This window comes from Cebus imitator, unplaced genomic scaffold, assembly GCF_001604975.1.
Source record: "Cebus imitator isolate Cc_AM_T3 unplaced genomic scaffold, Cebus_imitator-1.0 Scaffold500, whole genome shotgun sequence".
Taxonomy (NCBI): domain Eukaryota; kingdom Metazoa; phylum Chordata; class Mammalia; order Primates; family Cebidae; genus Cebus; species Cebus imitator.
The window spans coordinates 690,860-710,972 of NW_016107815.1; the positions used below are offsets into that span (position 1 = coordinate 690,860).

The following is a 20,113-nucleotide window of genomic DNA, read 5'->3' on the forward strand; positions in this document are numbered from 1 at the left end:
AAAAAAAAAAAAAAAAAAAAAAAAAAAAAAAAAAAAAAAAAAAAAAAAAAAAAAAAAAAAAAATGGGGATAAAACAGCTGTCTGGTTGAATGTGACAATAGTTAAGTGAGGCATAATAGGTAAACTGTCCATTGCAGTCTCTGACCCTTAGTAGATCTTCAGGAAGACCTTCTATTGGTCAGTCAAGGAAAATACAAGTGCCTATTAAGTGCCAGGCACTGTTCTTCCACAGTACCAGGTTCAAAGCTGACACTTAGTAGATTGCTCCTCAAATATTCTTCAATTGATTTATCTTGTCTTGTATGCTGGGATCCACAATCAGCCCCCTCATTTCTAATCAAGCTCCTTGTCATCAGTAGCCTGTGGTCACCTGAGGGCTTCAGCTTGGCCCCACACTGGAAGTAGCTCCAGCTCTAGACAAAAGTCCCCCTTCAAAAAATTCTCTGTGAGAGCCAGACACTCAGCCTCCTCGTCACACACATACTGGGATGAGCACAGGCAGATCCTCTCTCCTGACCATCTCCTCCCTGTTCCAGCCCATCTGACCCTAACCTGTCCTAGCTCCACATCTCTGACCACTCCATCCTGGATCAAGGTCCTGGCATCCTCCTGGGAAAGGAAATTGTCATGGTCTGGGTACTCATTAATATCTGTTCTGCACCAGGCACAATGGCTCACGCCTGTAATTCTAGCACTTCGGAAGGCCAAGGCAGAAGGATTGCTTGAGCCCAGGAGTTCAAGAGCTGCCTTGGCAACATAGGGAAATCACATCTCTACAAAAAAAATTTGTTTTAATTATCAGGATGTGGTGGCATGTGTCTGTGTTTCCAGCTACTTGGAAGGCTGAAGTGGGAGGATTGCTTGAGCCCAGGAAGAGCATGCAGTGAGCGCAATTGCACCACTGCACTCTAACCTGGGTGACAGCGTGAGACCTTCCCTCAAAAAAAGAAAGTCTCTGCTTCGCTACTTCCATGGACAGTGTTACTAAATACACAATAACACAGCCTGGCCTGGGAGGTAGATGCCGTTATCAGTCCCAGTTCACAGATGAAGACTGAGGTGTAAGGAGGTGAAGCCATTCACTACAAGGTCCTATAGTTAGCAAACAGCAGGAGTAGAATGGGGCATAGCCTCTGCTCCAAATACCAATGGCCTTTCACCCAGTCAGCTCTGGGTGAATTTCACAAGACAGCATAAAATTGCTGTTTATTTTGGATGTGGAAGATGGGGAAATGCATATGTGTGTGTACCTGCATGTGTGTCAAGGGGGTAGGGGGAGATGGGGAGAGGTAAGAGAGAAAAATACAAAAGCCAAACACAAATATGATCAAAGAAGGGGAGGTGGGAGCCTGAGCTGGAAGACTCGGCATCAGACCCGCACCTCCAAGGAGATGGTGCTGCGGAAAGGTGGCCTCCTCAGTGTTCGGTAGACTTGTTTCCAAAAGCCTTCGTCTCTGCAGCCTTTTCCGTAGGCGCTGAGGGCAATGAGAAGCACTGACCCATACACCTTGGGGAATTGTGTCATTTTCTGATTTGTCGGTGCTTCCTTCCAAAAACAGCCCTAAAAAGTAATAGAATACATGTTATTCCATAGGAAACGCCTTGGCAAGGGAACTGCATGTAAGGCAATGTTTGATTTGAACCACTATATTCTGTCTTTTCATTCAAGAAGTATTTATTGGTAGGTGTTAGGCAAAATACAAAGATGACTCAGACACAGATCCTGCCCATAAGGAGCTTACAGTCTAATCATGGAGCGAAAGCACATACGCGGGATACATGGTCAGAGCTATGTTTCAGTAAGATGAATCTAACATTGGGTATAAAGGAGGCTGGAGTAAGAAGGGGTTAAGTGAAGCTGAGAGACTACTGCGATTACACTGGTGAGGAAGAAAGATGTGAAAGACGTGGTAGAACTGACAGGACGTAGCTGGAGACTGGATGTGGGGAATAATAAAAGTGGAAGCAGATGACTCAGACTTTAGCATGGATGATGTCATGAACTGAAAGAAGGAACAAGTTTTTACAAATAAATGAAAATTTCGTATAAAATTCTTTTGCATAGAAACAAACTGCCTGGGATATACTAGGCACAATCAGAAAGAAATGGCTAGTTACCCAGACCAATAATGGAAGCACCTCAAAATGGCCAGTGACTTCCCCTCTCCCCCTTCTATGTCCATCCCTCAAAATTTCCCAACAATTTCCTCCACGGTATAGTGCCTAATATTGATTAAATTCAAGAACCACTACATTCTAATCCCTGGAAACACAGCGATTCCAGAGGGCCTGCAATACAAGGTCCACGTTCTCTAGCTGGCATAGAAACAATAGAAGGAAAACCACAAATAAAAAAAAATTAAAATGTACCTGATGCATACAGCAGCTAAGATCAAGAAAGCTTACCTATTATCAATGATTGCAAAAAGTTGAAAAGATTGGGATTTAAAAAGATTCTTGCTTTTTTTTTTTAACTCGTGGCTTAAGTATTTTGTTATCATCATCATCATCTATATTATTACTATTATGAATAGTATATACTCATACATATGTGTGTGTGCGTGTATACATACATATAATATCACACACACACACACATATATGGTGATATCATACCATAATGTTCTGCAGCTTGAATTTTTTCCACCTAAACCTATACTGGGAATACTTTTGTAAAATAGATTTATGCTATTCTTTCATGAAGCAGTATGAATTCAATCGCATGGACTCTGGTATATTCTTAGTTCTATCTTCTTTCTGCCACTACACGCCAGTTGGAACTGGATCATCAAGGTGTGGGGAGAAAGCCACAGGGAGCTGAAAAGTTTCCCTGCCAATACTGGATGTAGTCCCTCCTCTCCTCTCCTCATCTGCCTGAAGGCAGAACAAAGGGAAAAGTGAAGAGAGAGGCAGGTGGTTACAATAGAAATCTAAGGTAAGAGAGTGTCCTGGAAAGTCTGGCATGCATTTAGAATTCCAGCTGACCAGCCAAAGAAATCTGAGACGCTTTTGTGGATCTGAAAGACTTCATGATAAAGAAAGAAAAATCTGGGGCATTACTATATATCTTCCTTTACTCACTTCTGTGCCATTTCAGCTTCTTGTGATCATAAAAGTTCATTTTAGAAAGATAAAACTGCTAGAAAAATAATGCAGTGTGTCCATAGGAAAAGGCAAGTGGCTTTTGCAGATGACTGCTGTGTAATATGCTTACAAGCACAGACACAATAGCCCTGTAAGGCAGACACCATGCGCTTATTTCCGTGCATCACTGCCCTTGATGAGAAGTGGAAATGGAACCCAGCCCACCTGGGTTTGAACGTTAACTCTGCCTCACACCAGTTGGATGGCCTTGGGCAAGTTTTTGTACCTCTCTGAAACTCAGTTTCCTCTTCAGTAAAGTGAGGATGATAAAACCACCCATAGGGTGGTTCAGAGCTGAAATAAGCTTTAATGTATCAAGTACTCACAGTGGGGCCCAGCACTCCATAAACCCTCCAGAAGGCAGAGCTGTGTAGGTTGAGCTCAGAGGCTGAAAGGCCCAGTCTGGAAAACCAGCTATGCCACTTGGGAGCTCTGAGATCTTAGGTAAGTTACCTTACTTATTTAAGCCTTGGCTTTTCTATGTGTACACTGGAATGCTGATAATATCCACCTTCCAAGGCTGTTGGAAATACCAAGTACAAAATTTACAGGCATATAAATAATGCATTTAATAACTGGCTCGCAAAGCCTTTGAGAATATTAAGTGTGATCATGTATGTAAAATGTGTAACTTGGTCCTCATAGTAAGCACATGGTATTTTTAGCCATTCTCATCATTACCAAAAGCATCAGACCACCTAAGAAGTGTCTCATTGAATTAGTATGTTGGTCTTCCCAGTCTTTTGTTAGAGCTTCAATAGGGACACAGGGAGGTGGCTGTGGAAGAAAAAGAAGTGAGAGCCACTTGTGTCTGAGAGTCCCTGGGGAAGGTCTCAGCTTCCTGGTAGAAATGACAGTTCTTCCTCAACCAGTGTTTGCTGACGTGGAGTACAGAGGACCAGACCCTCAAGCCAGCTGGCCTAGTTCAAGGCCTGTTTCAGTCTTTCACTAGCTGTGCAGAAGAACTCTGGGTAAGTTCTTACAGCTTAGTCTTAGCTTCCCAATTTTAAGATGAGGTTGCAAGAGTGCCTACCTCCTAGGGCTGTAGTGAGTGCTCAGTGACCTAATACATCCAGGTCATAGCCAAGTGCTCCATGCTTGCTACCTCTTACTACCAGAGCCGTTGAGTGTCCATAGTACCACCTGCAACGCTGCAAAATGATGAAAACAAATTCTCCAGTGTTGAGTCCTAGGTTCTCTGCAGCCGGCAGAATAATTTTTGCATCCTCTGAGCTGCAGATTAAGATGATAACTATAAGAATGAAAAGCAGAGTCAGCCAGTTGCTCATGTTCGTGTGTGTGTGTGTGTGTGTGTGTGTGTGTGTGCGCGCGCTCTCTCTGTCTCACACATGCTCTCTCTCTCTCTCTCTCTCTCTCTCTCTCTGAGTCTAGCCTAAAGCCACTCCAAGTGAAACATAAGCTTTTTCTCTCCTTGGGCATGCTTTGGGAAACAGGAATGCCTAAGCTAGTCCCTGAATTTTTAAAGAAGTAAAAAGTTTTTCCATGCATTAGTGCCCTTGATGAGAAATGGAAAAGGAACCCAGCATCTACCCCATAGGGTGGTTGAGAGCTGAAATAAGCTTTACTGTATCAAGTACTCACAGTGGGGCCCAGCACTCCACAAACCCTCCAGAAGGCAGAGCTGTGTGAGGTGAGCTCAGAGTCTGAAAGGCCCAGTCTGGAAGACCACCTTTTACTTAAAGTTTTTACTTCTTTAAAAATTCAGGGACTAGTTTAGGCATTCCTGTTTTCCAAAGCATGCCATGTACAAACTAGCAGCTATAGCATTGAGGTCTTTGCTGCAGCCTCCCCATAGTGTACAAATCAAAAAAGTTTAAAATCACTTCTGTGCTCTAGGTTGTTTTGTTTTGTTTTTGGCTCAAAAATTAGAACAGCAGGCCTGGCTTGTGACTTGTCAGCCACACATCTGTTAAAAGGACCTAGAATCAAGCACATTTGGACTTTCTGAGTTACGCTGGCAGTGGGCAGGAGTAGGCCAGGGTACTTCTCTGCCATTTAATCACATCGCCATTCATTTTGAGAATATACAAATGAAGTAGTAGGTTTTCTTTTTTATTATTTGCTTATTTTTGAGATAGAGTCTCACTCTATTGGCCAGGCTGAATAGAGTACAGTGGCACGATCTCAGCTCACTGCAACCTCTGCCTCCCGGGTTCAAGCAATTCTCATGTCTCAACCTCCAGAATAGCTAGGATTACAAGCATGCACCACCACACCTAGCTAATTTTTGTATTTTTAGTAGACAGAGCATTTCACCGTGTTGACCAGGCTGGTCTCCAGCTCCTAGCCTCAAGTGATCTACCCGCCTCAGCCTCCCAAAGTGCTGGGATTACAGGCATAAGCCACCATGCCCAGCCTCTATATTATTAATTTTGTGCCTTGTTTCTCTCTGCTTTTTACACTCATAGAAAAGTGAAGAGCTATCTTTTCTTTTCAAATAATCTGAGTGTCTCATTTTTCTCTCCAAATAAAAGCAACAGAAGACTCTTCTACTTACCCCTGGCAACTGATGATATGCTCCGAAGATGCTCTTGAAGAAGGGCTAGATTACTATTGGTGTATCTCATGCTGACCGTGATGATAAAATGGGATAAGAGTTCATTCTCCACAACCCTCCATAATTCATCCACTCTGTCCCAGGAGGAAACCCCAAACATCCCAATGTGTTTCCAGCCCAGGTACTAGAGGCTTTTCTGGAGCATGTCACCAACGTCCTGCTTGGGTGGCACAAGTTTCACGCAGGTGTCACACAGTTTTGTGTTTTGTCCAACAAAGTCAAACATGGGAATGTTCCATGCAGAGGCTCGCAAACCGATAACCTTGAAAATAACCCAAAGGATGTCTTTGCATAATTGAGTTTATGTACACCCAAACCCCAGTGTAAGGCATCTGCATAACCTCAGACTCTGTGAGTCCATGGGTCATACCGGGCCCTCACTTTTGTAATGTTGATGACACTGATTCATTTTTCATTCATTTTAATGAGGGGCCTATCACATACAAAAAACTTTGGAGACCTTGCTCTTAAAGGAGCTCATGGTTTATTACAAGAACCAAAGTACATAAAAAATAGCTCTAAAGTTAAATCTTAAAGATTTAACTTTAAGAATTAGGGGAATGGAGGGCAGGGGTGGAGGGATAAAGAAAGGCTCCGTGACATTTGATATTAACTCTGAGACAGGTAGCCTTTGAACAGATAGAAATGTGTCAGATGGGGAATTCCAAGAGAGATTGACTGAAATTTACATGTGAACTTTAATCCTGCAGCTCCAACTAACGTTAGTTCTGCAGTGTTGTTGAGGGGAGACTTGTGCTGCTCCTTTCTGTTTATCTTTTGCATCAACACTTTTGACATGATACCCAAGGACATCAACAAAGCTCATCCCAACAACCAAACAAATACCAGTCATTCATTTCCCTCATTTTCTTGATGTAGGTAATGTAGTCTGCCATACCTGAGTCTTTCTCATTTACTTTCACCATCACTGATTAATTTATCATACACACCAAAGCCTACTCTAACAATTGATAGTTTTCTATTTAAAACCAAGCATTTGTTTCTTCTTAATTTTCCTGAGCCTTGCAGCTGACAACATGAGAGTGAAAAATAAGAGTGTACACACAACAATATCAAGTTCAAACAATCAACAAGAGGAGGACAGGGTAGACGAATTAACAATTATTGATTTGAAAGGCTTTCTGGCCAGATGTGGTGGCTCACACCTATAATCCCAGCACTTTGGGAGGCCACCTGAGGGCAGGAGTTCGAGACCAGCCTGGCCAACGTGGTGAAACCCCGTCTCTATTTAAAATACAAAAATTAGCTGGGCATGGTCAGGCATGCCTGTAATCCCAGCTACTTGGGAGGCTGAGGTGGAAGAATGGAAGGCGGAGTCTGCAGTGAGCCGAGATTGTGCCACTGCACTCCAGCCTGGACAACAGAGCAATACTTCGTCTCAAAAAAAAAAAAGAGAGAAAGGCTTTATTTAAGGAGAATGTTAACTCTTCTAATTATGTAGTCTAATTGCATCTCAAAAGTGGTATTCAAGATCTACATGGTTATTGTTATAATAATGTGATCCTTGTCATTAGATTATTAAAATCTGCGCCATCATATTTAAGGCCACCCCTTCCAATGGAAACTCAGTCAAAGTTTCCAGAGGTTTTATATACTCTACCTCAGCTGCTTCTGGGCATGCTGGTCCAAACAGGACAGAAATCTATTCTCTCTGGATCTCGTTGTTGAAAATAGCAAGAGATTCCTTGGTGTTGCAGGCTGACTTGGTATAAATGAACTCCCAGCTGAAATTTCCAAGGTCCACTAGCTCTGAGTTGACCTTTTCCATGGCAATCTAGAGGCCTGCACCCAGCCTTTACATGCTGAATGGATGGGAGATGTTCCAGGGGGCCTGGAAGGCTACAGCGAGTTTAGCAGCCTCAAGACAAGTCACCAGCACACTGGCAAAGAGCATCAAAACTAGTGTTGGGCAGTCAGCATGGCATTCAACCCCTGAACAGAGCCCAGATTCAATTGGGACCTCAAGACATGGCTTGTATTAAGTTAGATGCTATCTAACACCTGTATCACTGGAGAACTGTGAGAGGCTCAGCCTCTTGACTACTCATGCCAGGAACTTATATGACAGTGTAGAATTCCCTCAGGATCACAGCTTGCTTTCTATTCAGTGCCATTGATTAACAGAAACTCTACCTTTTCAGAGACCGTCTTAATACAATCTAGAAGCAGCAGCCTTGCAGAAGGAGGCCGAGGCAGCTAGTCAGCAGGGCCCACGATCCAGTGACATGCCTGACAAACTTCACATTCTTGGGCAAGTGGCATGTCCCCTCTGTCCTTCTCCACCAGTAAAATAAGAACCATAAAAACTACTCAAATGCAGTCACATGGCCCGGGCTAGAATTCTGGCTCCATCGCATATTAGTTGAGTGACCTAGGACATATTACTACCCTCTTCTATGCCTTAATCTCCTGCTCCGTAAAACAGGGATAAAACTGTAATGAGGTTTTCCCCAAAGTGACATAGTAAAGATGAAAAAAGATTATACAAGACTAGCTCTTGGCAACATACTAGGCAAAGAGAGCCAGTCCACCAGTGTTAGATTTGACGATAGTATTGATGATGATGATGTTGATGATGATTATGATGATCACAGCAATAATAATGATCACTTGCTGAATCCATCTTATAGGAAATTTTTATGAAATAAGTAAGCTTATGGCTATAAGGTTTACTGATAAGCTGGCACAGTCTGTATCCCTCAGTCAGGCCTTTAGGGCACCACAGATTGGTTATTGATGCATGAATGCTAATCCTCCCTCTTCACAGGTCAGGGCAAGGAGCTGGGGGCAGCTCTTTATGATGATAGGAAGCCATTGCTAGTCCCAGGTAAGACGGCCCAGCTGTTAGCCAGGAAAATCCACATGAGTATAAATGGTTGAATTCCCACCTCCTATGGGCTTGCTTTCTGATTACGCAGGCAGGGAAGGGGCTGGCATCTCACATTCATCTCAGGATTATGTGAGCACCATCAACTTGCTATAAGTCTTGATGCTTGACCTAAGGACCACCTACGTCAGTCTCTCCTGATGGTTAGAAATGCAGATTCCAGGGCCCTACTCCAGACCCACTGAACCAGAATGTTTTGGGGTTACTCTGGGAATCCACATTTAACAGGGCCTCATATATTCCTCAGTACACTAAAGTACAGGAACCCCTGGCAGTCTGAAGTGAGAAGTGGGAAAGAATAGCCAGTAGCTATTATCTACTCATCTTCCTTGAGTAGCAGGCCCCCAGGGTGGCATTAAGGGGCCTTAGCTTTGGCCTATCTCAGAAGGCCATTTCTGTCTGAACCCATGGATTATGGAGATTGCTTTTTTCCAAACCAAATTCACCGTAACTGCTTTTTCACTGACATGCAGTTTCTCTCTCTCCTCTGCTCGGACAGCTTGGAGTCAATTTGCAAAATCATCTGAGTCCAAAAACTCTCTGGAACCTAAGCAGACTCCCATGGATCTTTTTTGGTTTAGATGCTTACCAGTGTACATGACCTTGGACAAGTCAGTTAAATCTGCGCCTCAGCTTCCTGAATGTCAAAATGAGCACAGTAACACCCCTCCTGAAAGGATGTTATAAAGATACTACAAGATTGTGTAATTACTCAGAATGCTGCCACACATTTATTAGGAAGCAATAAAGGAATGCTGTTAATGGATGTGTCATTGCATGCGTCATATCTCAAAACTAGGACACTGGGAAAAATATGTTCTCTATGCCCTCTGTGTTCCCTCTCCCCCTTCCATATGTTCACTTTCTTTGATTTGTATTCCCACACTGGGTAATTTTTGATTATTTGTGTACAGATTGACTTTGTCCTGAGAATCTTTGAGCCAGGTGACTCTCTGTGTCCTTTTTTGGATCTTAACATCCAGCACAGTATTAGGCCTCTAGGCATGCAAATTAATACTCATCATAATAAGCATTTTGTATTCTTAAATGCTTATGAGTGGGCATGGTCAAAACCAGGAAAAAATACCAATGACGTTCAGTGTTGTTGAGAGTTTAAGAAACAGACATAGACTGACTGGTAGGAATGTTCATTAACAGCAGTTTTTCAGTATGCACCAAGCCTTAAGAATGTGTGCATATTGGACTCAAAATTCTAATTTGGGGGATTTATTGCCAAGAAACAAATTTATATGATCAGATTGAACCAGAGCGTTATTTCTAACAGTCAAAATTTAGACACAGGGTTCATCGTCCAACAGTAAGAACCAGGATAAATAACATGCAGTGAATCCATATGACTGAGTGGCATACAATCACTCAAAATATTTTATATATAGTTATTCTCTGAGAAAGATAGCCACAGTATATTGCTAATTGATGAAGTGCATTATACAACGATATATATAGTATTCCACTTTGTGTGTGTTTTTTTAAAGGAAAGATTACATACAACAAATCACGAAAAGTGGCTCGCTCTGTGTGACAGGAATTATGGGTGGTTTGTCCTTGCTTTGTTTACATTAATTTTCATTTTTTGTTTTAATGCCTTTGCAATAAGAAAGAAAAGTGAACATTTTAATTAAAAATAAACCCCACAGAGTTGTACTGCTGGAGGATCAACACAGGTTAAACTCGTGCTGCCTTAATCCCTCAGGTCAGGCGCACCCCACACTTAGAGACACCTGGCTTACCTCTGTAGGCTCTAATTATTCTCTGCTGAGCTCAGCCCCTTCCATTTCTCCATTGCCATCAGAGACTGAGATGCAGCGGTCCAGGTAATGGCCATCACGAGCTGGAAGATCGTTTCCCTGGTTACAAGCCCGATTTGTGTGATGCATTTAATTGGCTGGACTGGAAAAGACTGAGGTTAAAACCAGGTTGGGAGGCGGTGGGTGTTGTAAGGACTGTGGCTGCTGGAGGGGACACACTGTCCTCTACTTTGCTTCCCAGTCATCCTTCCTTCCTCCTCCTCCCTCTTTCCTTCTTTAGGCCTAGAAGTTACCGTATGATTGGGAGAGATCACGTTATTTCGCCGGATGGTGCTTTGGAACAGAAGTCTGCTCTTAGCCAGCAGAGGCTCAAAGTGCAGCCCCCTCTGCCTGGGGTAACTCTTTGATTCCTTGCTACTTTGTCCCATCTTTGCTTCCTGAAGAGACTATTACCAAGGGAGGGTTCTTTCTGCCTGATTTATGTCTTCCTCAATACTGACCAGCCTAGTCCATAAAACAGACACAAGGCCAGCTGTTCAGCGCCGGAGATCAGATAAGATCAGCTGTATCCAGGATGGTAGCGTTTTAGTCAAACCTCTAGCAAGTGTCTAGCTGCCCTTCCTCCAGCTCCCCCTTTCTCCCTGCCTCCCTTTAGTTTATAAATCAGTGGTCGGATCAAGTTTAGGTGAAAGTAAAGGTTTGGCATGTCTGGGCTCTACTTCTTCTCCAGGGAAAAGGTGAGAGGCAGAAAAAGGTGGTTGGCCTAAGTGGGATGCAATGCGGTGAGCCTGTGATCACATTGGGAGAGGGCAAAGGGAGCCCCTACTGGTGTGTTTCTGGAAAAGGCTTCAGCAAGTCAATAAGCCTACCTGAGCCTCAGTTTCCTTATCTGTGAAATGGGGAAATGGCAGAGGGCAGAGAACTCTGACCTTACCTGCTTCCTGCCCTAAGATACCAAGCCTCCAGTGGATTCCTAACTAATGGAAGACAGTATTCCCGGGGGGCATGCTGGGTGATGGCAGCAAGTTTCTCTTCAGTTCGGGCTTACAGGTCTCTAATGGGAACATTCCTGAAGGTAGAGCACACCCTGTACTCACCATTCCACAAACAATCGGGGCTGTGACCTGTCAGGGTGTGGACTTCCAACTTCTCTGTTGCGTTCTCAGCTCTTACACACAGCTGTGGTGTGGGTTCTGAAGATGCAGCTACTACTAAGCAAAAGTTTGAGCAGCCAGAGGGAAGCGGAGTTAAGATCAGACTGGGAGATCGTGGCTCTTAGGGCTGCAACAAACAAATTCCCTGGGATACAAATCCTGTCGGTAGCCACACACACAGGCACACACAACTCCTAGAAGGCTGAGGTTGAGACACAGCCTTGGATGACTGAATACTCTGGTCTTGTTCCTGAAAACGTGTGTGCAAAGAGAAGAAAATTCCTCCCTTCTGGGCCCTACCTGTCTCCTGTGTGCTTCAATCGTCTGCTATTTATCCTATGTGGCTGAAATAGACTTTCTCACACCTGTTCCCTAAAGGAATGAGTCTTCGGCACCTGAGCATATTTGGGGCTTTAAGCAATACTTGAAACAACCAAGTTTTCTCCCAGTTACCACTATAATCTCGAGGGTGGCAGGCTAGTCTGGCCGAAATGCCAGATTTCTGAATATTTCTTTTGTGGTCTCTGCTCCTCCTCCTGCCCTCATTATGCCTTGGCATGAAGAGTGAAAACTTTCAGAGGTCGTGAGGAGGAGAAGCAACTACCTGCCCCAGGTACTCAGTATTCAAAGATACAGAATGACTAACAGTGATGTCATTAATCCCAAAGCCACTTGCCATAAAATTTTAGGTTTGTCAAGACACCTTTGCTGTCGTAGTGTCCCAAACACTGAGCAAATAAAGAATGTGTCCTGGCCGGGCAAGGTAGCTCACGGCTGTAATCCCAGCATTTTTGGGAGGCCAAGGCAGGCAGATCACCTGAGGTCAGGAGTTTGAGTCCAGCCTGGACAACATGGTAAAACCACGTCTCTACTAAAAATACAAAAATTAGCCAGGCATAGTGGTGGATGCCTGTAATCCCAGCTACTAGGGAGGCTGAGGCAGGAGAATCACTTGAACCTAGGAGACGGGTTGCAGTGAGCAGAGACCTTGCCACTTCACTGCAGCTTGGGCAACAGAGCAAGACTCCATCTCAAAAAAAAAGAAAAAAGAAAGTGTCTTAATCCATCTGGTGATGACACACTCTTGACCCATAGAATGTTTCTCCATCTGTGCAAATTGGCGACCTGTGTGGCACTGGGCTTGGTATCTGGCAGCTTCTTTCTGGTGGCTAGCCATCTAAAGTGAGGCAGGATGTCCCTGACCCCTCCTCCCTCTCCAGCTTCTTGTCTGGAGAAACCAGGAGCCCTCCTACTTCCTGGCATTTCCTCTCTGCTCCTGGCAAAGGCTCTTGAGCCAGGCATGTGATGTGGCTCTCCCCAAGCTGTGATTCCAGGGAAGGGAAGCTTACAAAGTTAAAGGCTTGAAGAAGAGTGAGGTGCTGGCATCCCCCCAGGGCACGGCAGCCCCAGCTTCTCCCTCCACCCTCCTGTAGAAGACAGTATTGCAGAATGGTTGTGAGCACAGGTTTCAGAATGAAGGAAAGCTGGCATGGACAAGTTATGTATTATCTGAACCCAATTCCCTCATTCGTGATGATGCTGACGACCTTATGCAAGGGTTAAATGAAGTAATAGATGTAAAATACACAGCATAGTGCCTGGCATGCAACAACAGCCAGTAAGTGGGAGCAGTTTTGTAATTAAAGGTCTATTGCTCCGGGTAAAAGATCATATATTCTGTTGGATGGATTCTGGGTTGACCCAAAGAAACAAATTGCTGCTGCTGCAGGAACCAGAGGAACAGGTAAAAGATGTGGTTTTGACAGGTTTCTGAAGATGTCTGGATTTATAATTGCTTACGTATTCGTGCACGTATCTATTTGGTTTTCAAGAATTACATGGGATGACGAAGCTCTGGCTGGTTATTATGGGGGAAAAAGTTCTTCCAGAACAATTACAACATGTTCATGCTGCCACTGGATTAACACTACCTTTTGCTTATATTCCATAGGCATTAAGTCAAAGGGCCTTTAGTTTTTTTGTTTTGCTTTGTTTTGTTTTATTTTGAGACTGAGTCTCGCTCTATCACCCAGGTTGGAGTACAGTGGTGTGATCTCGGCTCACTGCAACCTCCACCTCCCAAGTTCAAGTGATTCTCATGCCTCCGGCCAGGTTGTTCACAAACTCCTGACCTCAAGTGATCTGCCCAACTTGGCCTCCCAAAGCATTGTGATTACAGGCATAAGGCCACAGTGCCTGTCCAAGGCCTTTAGTTTCTAAATCAGCACTATAAAAAGAGCAGGTAAGATGACTTATCAAGAGTGTCCTAAATATTATAATTTCAACACATATTGTTTAAATGGACATCATATTTTAAAACTGGATGTATAAATCAGTGGTCTGATCAAGTTCAGGTGAAAGAAAAGGTTTGGCGTGTCTGGGCTGTACTTCTCCCCCAGGGAAATGGTGAGAGGCAGAAAAAGGTGGTTGGCCTCAGTGGAATGCAATGCAGTGAGCCTGTGATCATGTTGGGAGGGGCAAAGGGACCCCCTATTGGTGTGTTCCTGGAAATGGCTTCAGTAAGTCAGTAAGCCTATCTGAGCCTCAGTTTCCTTATCTGTGAAATGGGGAAATGGCAGAGGGCAGAAAGCTTTCTTTATACCACGTCTGTAAAATTTGGTATGTGTTTTATACTTAAACACATCTCAATTTAGACTTGCCTCATTTCAAGTGCTCAGTAGCCATGTGTGGCTAGTGGTTACAGTATTGAATAGTGCAGGTCTAAACCTTCACTCCAAGCCATGCTTCTAATCCCCTGGAAGATAGCAGTGTTTTCTATGGGGTGTTGAAGGTTCTGGGAATTTCAGCTTGACACCTCTCTCAATGGCCTTGACCCTGTCCATCTGATCTGATTCTCTAATGCTCTTTGGAAGTGCTGGCTGATAAAGGAGCAAGCTGCCTCCATCATGACACTGAGAATAATATTTTTTCACCATACTTAAAGCCTGAGATAGGGCTGTTCATGAGCACACCCTGAGGGCTGAGGGGGATCAGTGTCTAGTGGTCCTTCCATGTGTCGCGCCCCACCCATGGGAAGCTCAGATCTAAGGCTGAAAGGCAATCTGCTTTGTGTGTGTGGTTCAGGAAAGGGGAGGAGTGTCTGGGGTCGGAGGAGATTTTTATTGTAATCTAGACAAACACCATTCTTGTCAGCCAAGTGCTCACACTTGGGTAACACTTCCTTCCCACAAAGAATGAGCACATGTTCTCAAGAGTCTGCAGCCCCAAGCAATTGCTATCAGCAGCTACAGTTAAAAGGAAGAGTTGCCGCCATCGCTGAGCTGTGGGGTCAGCTTCTTTCTCATGCCCTGTGAAGTTCCCACAGTGCAGGGTTCACCGCAGGGCTCAGAATGGAGCTGCAAGCCCTCATGGCAGAGCAGACGGCTAAGAAGAAAGAGCTGGGGGTTCGCACAGCTGGGACACGTGGAGCATTGGCCCTCCAGGGGAGTGAAGCGAGGCTCTGAGTGGGTAATGGGCTCTGTAGCAGGCGGGACGTCGAGGCTGTGAGGAAGCCCTTCTCAGTGGGGGAGGCTCCACCCTTGGCATCAGGTTTATGTGTCTGGTTTTGGGTCTGGCTTCCTGTAGGGCAATGGTTCTTAGTTTTGTTTGAGAGACCAGAAAAAATTCCCAAGAGAAACGCATATATAAACACACCAGTTTGCTAGAGGGTCTTGGAACGGATGATACGCAGTCACAGATATGCGCATGAGTTCCGGACTCAAGACCACCTGAGCTCAAAATCTGACTCTGAGACTCGGCTGTCAGCTGTGTACCTTGGACAAGTTACTTGGCCTCTCTTAGACTTTCCTCTCCTTCCAAATAGTCATAAAATTTTCCATAGGGCTGCTATGTGATTAAATGAGATAGTACAGACAAAGCTCTTTTTTTTTTGAGACAGAGTTTTGCTCTTGTCACCCAGGCTGGAGTATAATGGCACGATCTTCGCTCACTGCAACCTCTGCCTTCCGGGTTCAAGAATTCTCCTGCCTCAGCCTTCCAAGTAGCTGGGATTACAGGTACCTGCCACCACACCCAGCTAATTTTTTGTATTTTTAGTAGAGATGGGTTTCACTATGTTGGCCAGGCTGGTCTTGAACTCCTGACCTCAGGCAATCTACCTGCCTCGGCCTCCCAAAGTGCTGGGATTGCAGGCGTGAGCCACTGTACCCAGCGTAGACAAAGCTCTTAAATGCAGTGCTGCCGCCACGAGGTAGGAGATCAGTCATGTCCACCATCATGAAGGCCTTCTGAGAGGACCTGGCATGAAAGACCTAAATCACTGCCCTGTAAGCTGTACTTTGAGACTTTGAGTGCCATTAACCTTTTGAAATATCAGATAAACAGGGGAAAGGGTGGGCATGACATTCCATGACTGATTATGACACCCTATTTAAGAGTAAAGGTACTTCACTCCTTCCTCCTCATATCTCAGTACAAGGATAAACTTCAGAGTCAACTCTGCCATGTGGGAAACTAAAGGTCAGTGCATTACAGCTCTATTTCTGCCCACTGCATGCCATCACAACCTCTGCTCTGCTATTCAGCTAACTCTAGGAAGGGACATCTCACCTCTTTCTTTGTGATTCATCATTGTTAAGTTAACATGAATAGATTCAGCCTGTATAGCTCTAGGTCTTTGCTTCTCTTTCCTCTTGAGTCATGTTTGACTTGAAAAGACTTGATGTAGGGGTCAAAACAGCCTAAGATCCTTCCTAAATAGGTGTTTCCCATGCCTCACATGTCCCAGCTACTGCAGATATCACATGCTTCCCCATTTCTCTCTGGTCCTCACATTTCTTCTTTGCCCTCACCAAAAATCCTTATGGTAAGCATTATTTTGCGGCTGTTCCATCATCTGAATCCAATGAAATATTCTAAAACAAAAGATCTAGAGGTTTAAGATGAATCTTCTAGATTCTGAGGTCAGAGGTTATATTAAAAGGAGAAATTTGAGTCTGGGCATGGTGGCTCAGATACATAATCCCAGCACTTTGGGAGGCCAAGGCAGGTGGATCACCTGCGGTCAGGAGTTCGAGACCAGCCTGGCCAATATGGTGAAACCCCATCTCTACTAAAAATACAACGACAAAACAAAATTAGCTAGGTGTGATGGCAGGTGCCTGTAATCCCAGCTACTCAAAAGGCGGAGGTAGGAGAATGGCTTGAACCCAGAAGGCAGAGGTTGCAGTCAGCCAAGATCATGCCACTGCACTTTAGCCTGGGCAACAGAGCAAGACCCTGTCTCAAAAAGAGAAAAAAAAGAAGAAAAATTCCACTTTCCCTTAAATGGACTTCATTAGGTTCAGTGGTCTCTGGAATCTGGATGTATTCACTTAGACCTTTAAACAACATTTGGTGCCCTGCATGACTCCTCTCAACCTGCTATAAAATCTGCTTTGCAACTAACCAGCTGTGCTTCCTGAAGAAAGGCAGCTTTTCAGAGACAAGCTGCAAATCAATTGGCTTCGCAAAATCACCTGAAATTATCAAACTATAACACTTGCCTCCTTCCCCCAATCCCCTCCCCACCCCCACCGCCACCATCATCACTCTGTTACCGAGCTATAGGATCTCAGGAAAAGATGCCATTTATCTGGGCTTCTATTTTTCTCATCTGTACAAATTATAACTACCTTTCAGGTGTATTGTAAGGGTCAAATGAAGTGTTCATCACAGTACCTGGCTCCCAGCAGCCACTGGAAGTTTGGTTGTTGAAAGTATTGTTCCCACTCAGACCACATAGGTTTTTGCTAAGGGGCAAGCTAGAAGCATTGTTAAAAGTGGGAGGAGCTATGTAAATACATGATGGCACTATGTAAAGTTAGTCTGCTTATATTATCTGTCTTTCTCTGCTTTCTAAGACAAGGGCGGTGGAGGGGGTAGACTGGGCACAGTGGCTTACACCTATTATTCCAACGCTTTGGGAAGCCAAGGTGGGCAGATCACTTGAGGTCGGGAGTTCGAGACCAGCCTGGCCAACATGGTGAAACCCCGTCTCTACTAAAAATAAAAATAAAAAAAAAATTAGCCAGGCATGGTAGCAGGTGCCTGTAGTCCCAGCTACTCAGGAGGCTGAGGTGAAAAAATTGCTTGAACTGGAAAGGTGGAGGTTACAGTGAGCCAAGATCATGCCACTGCACTCTAGCCTGGGCAACAGAGTGAGACTTCGTCTCAAAAATAAAATAAAATAAAACGCAGGGAAAGCCTGGTTTCTGTTTCTGAAGAGTTGCCAGCCTCTGCCATTAAAGATACAATGGCTGTTTCCAGGCTGTGCTACAAAACTCTGGAATGTTAGACTCTAGTATTCCAGAATTGTTGTACATTGTGGTTCCTTTGGCCCTGGGAACAGGGCGGGAGTGTACACAAACAGATCCAACAGCGTGGGGTGAGTATGTCAGCATTGTAGCTGTGGGGCAGACTCCTTACCCTGAGACCTCGCCTATGAATGACCTTAAAAGTGAAAGTTTGTGCTTTTTAGGGGCTGCAGGGTGCCCAAGCTTAAAGGTTATTTGTTTTTATATTGGATTCTAAATGGATATGTCTGTAAGGAGGAGAGGGAGTGATTGAACACATTTCAAAAAAGCTTATCTAATATGTTTTTGAAGAGAGAGGCTGTAGGAAGCAATGGTTTGTCAAGAGATGCTGGAGCCTGCTTGGGCACTGGAGACCTGGTTTCTGGGCTTATCTCTTTCATTAGTCACTGCATCACGTTAGCCAGCTGCTTCGCTTTTTGGCATTTCAGGTACCCTCACAAGTAAAATGACTGTTGTTAGATCAGCTGATGTCCCCCACACATCCACTCTGATACTCACCTGTGCTGTCTAGTGGCGATGCTGTGCAGCTTTGCTTTATATTTACCTACAGAAGTGTGACCATGACTGCCGATACCTCCTGCTGTGGCCAAAGTGCTGCTCTGAGACTTGGCCTGCAGACTGCTTTTGAAGACTGCCTCTCTCCTGGAACGTGCTGAGTTCCATTCTGTGTCAAGTTTTCCCCACAGCTCCAGGCTCACCATGGCCAAGATTACTCCAAATGCAATCCCTTGTGACATTTCAGTAGCTGGGCTCTTTGAAGCCAGGATAGCTGCTTGAAGCAGAGATGCTCCTAATGTGGTCCGAGTGTGGTCCCCAGACAAGCAGCATCCACATCACCTGGAATTGTTAGAAATGCAGATTCTTGGGCCCCAGATCAGACCTACGGAATTAGCAATTCTAGCCAGAAATCTATGTTGTAACTAACAAGCCCTCCATGGGGATTGTGATGCTGACGTTTGGGAACCACTGGCTTGGAGTGTCTTGCTCTCTGGTAAGTGTGGTGTCAAAGGAGTTCAGTGGTTTGCTACTTCACACAGTGGGCACTAGTCCAATCAAGTAGTACTCACACCCCCAGTCCCCATTGAACTGTGTCTTCTTTAGCCACTTCTTAGAAGCCCTTTTCTTTCATGTACTAAGGAGGAACTAAGACTCTGTAGCAAAAAAAGTGACCTTCAAGAGTTAATGAACAGGCTGAGTGCCGTGGCTCACGCCTGTAATCCCAGCACCTTGGGAGGCCAAGGTGGGCAGATCACCTGAAGTCAGGAATTTGAGACCAGCCTGGCCATCATATGGTGAAATCCTATCACTACTAAAAAAATACAAAACTTAGCCAGGCATGGTGGCACGCTCCTGTAGTCCCAGATACTCAGGAGGCTGAGGCAGGAGAATCACTTGAACCCAGATGTCGGAGGTTGTAGTGAGCCGAGCTCGTACCACTGCACTCCACTTGGGGGACAGAACAAAACTGCATCTCTCAAAAAAAAGAGTTAATAAAACAAATTGGTTGCAGAGGCCCATGCCTGTAATCCTAGCATTTTGAGAGGCCATGGTGCATGGATAACTTGAGCCCAGGAGTTAAGAGACTAGCCTGGGCAGCATGGCAAAACCCATCTCTACTAAAACTTTAAAAATTAGTGAGGCCGGAAGGCGAAAGTTGCAGTGAGCTGAGATCGCGCCACTGCACTCTAATCTAGCCTGGGTGACAGAGCAAGACCCTGTCTCAGAAAAAGAAATATTCTGTGTGTTAAAGAATCCAGGTCACTATGACTCAGCAAAGGTGGGTGGCTGGAGAGAAGACTGTCACCTAAATGATGTGGTAGCACTGACCCCTAGTCCCAGCTGCTCAGGAGGCTGAGGTAGGAGGATTACCTGAGCCCAAGAAGTCAAGGCTGCAGTGATCCATGTTGTTGCCACTGCCCTCCACCTGAGTGACAAGAGTGAGACCCTGTCATAAAAAATAAATAAGACCAGGCGCAATGGCTCACACCTGTAATTCCAGCACTTTGGGAGGCTAAGGTGGGTGGTTCACTTGAGGTCAGAAGTTCAAGACCAGCCTGGCCAACATGGTGAAACTCCATGTCAACTACAATACAAAAATTAACTGGGCATGGTGACACGTGCCTGTAGTCCCCTCTATGAGATTAAGGCAGGAAAATCACTTAAACCCGGGAAGCAGAGGTTGCAGCAAGCTGAGATCAAACCACTGCACTCCAGCCTGTGCAACAGAGTGAGACTGTCTTAAAAAA

The 20,113-nt window shown here is 44.8% G+C and overlaps 1 pseudogene; it reads right to left on the bottom strand.

The window, feature by feature from the left end:
• The window catches only part of LOC108292704, a 56,692-nt pseudogene extending 38,124 nt beyond the window's left edge, over nucleotides 1-18,568 (bottom strand).
• Between the last annotated feature and the right edge of the window lie 1,545 nt (nucleotides 18,569-20,113).